Below are 1,495 nucleotides of genomic sequence, written 5' to 3' on the forward strand. Positions count from 1 at the left end.
GCTCATTTAAAAGCCATGATGTCTCTCTCTCATGTGTGGGTCAAATTCTCTAGGCGGGCAAAGCAGAGAAAGGGGAGGTAACCTTGCTCCTTGTGATCTTATAAGGGGCTAGATTCCAGATCGGCCCATCTGAGCTTTCATTTTCTCAAAGGTAGAGCAGGATACCTAGGGCTCGGTTTACACCAGGGGTCTCAAACTCAACTTACTTGGGGGCCGCTGGAAGTAAGTCGGGGTTGGCTGGGCCGCAACAAGTATTCCAAAAAACCCAACTATTTCCTCCAAACAGGGCGCGGAACTGCCGGTGCTTTAAGCCCTAGATTGATATGGTTGGTGAATTTCACAACAACAGACATCACATTGTCAAACCTCAGGCATTTGCCGCAAAGAGTACTTGCTAGCTTGACAACCGTACGCCGCTGTCAGGAGACTACGGTAGCCATAAGTGACAAGCGCAATGACAAAAAGTTTCAGAACGCGCGGGCCGCACTAACACTAACTTGATGTCAAGTAGGGGCCACAAAAATATCATCCCGCGGGCCGCAATTGGCCCCCGGGCCGCGAGTTTGAGACCCATGGTTTACACCTATCGATCATAGGCAGGTTGGGGGAACTCATAAAAAAAAAAAAAAATACTAAAAAAACTCATAAAGTGAAATTTTCATGCCATGGGACTTTTAAAGTTATGACGAAGTTTATGAGTTTAGGTAACAACGCCGCCTCAGCAACAAAGTGTGCTGTCGACGATACAATGTTCCTTATCAGGTTAGTGAAATCTTCTGTTACATGTTTCTGGATATATTTTTTAAAATATACCATATATCGGAATATCAGATTTTTAAAATCACCAAATATTTGCATCAATATTGATCTCAAAAATCCGTTATCGGTCTGGCTTTAGTAACTCTAGTAATTACTGTGATCTGTATAATGTACACAGCTGTATGTGTTAGATGTGTTTTTTGGTGTCTTTTGCAGACAGTAGATGGCAATAACATCTGTCCTCATTATAACAAAAATATGTACACTGTTCTGCACAGTTTTTTTTTAAATTAAACAGTAAGATTCTAATTATTCTGAAACATTGTTTTCCTCTACCCAATACTATTCTCTGTGACACCTGAAAAACTTCAGCCACAAATCTTGTGAGCAGGCTCACTAGTGACTGTTCGCTGAGACACAGAGAGGAATTACATTTGTGTGAGATACAGACGTAGTTCATCATGTTCGACAAGTGTTGGTGTTGCCTCTTGCTAGATTCCATTATAAATTATGGATTGTGGAATACATTTTATATGTTGTGTGGAATTTAATAGAAAGCTTCAGATCCGAAATGATATTCAGTCAGTTTTCGTATCACCAACCTCCTCTCATGGTCACCAAGGCTCAACAATGCTGTTAAGCAGTGTGATACAAACAGTGTCTAAAATATGGAACACCATGGGATCTGAATCATGTGAGAATATAAAATATATAATGTGCTGTTAAGCATAAGGTG

This window comes from Etheostoma spectabile, chromosome 16, assembly GCF_008692095.1.
Source record: "Etheostoma spectabile isolate EspeVRDwgs_2016 chromosome 16, UIUC_Espe_1.0, whole genome shotgun sequence".
NCBI lineage: Eukaryota > Metazoa > Chordata > Actinopteri > Perciformes > Percidae > Etheostoma > Etheostoma spectabile.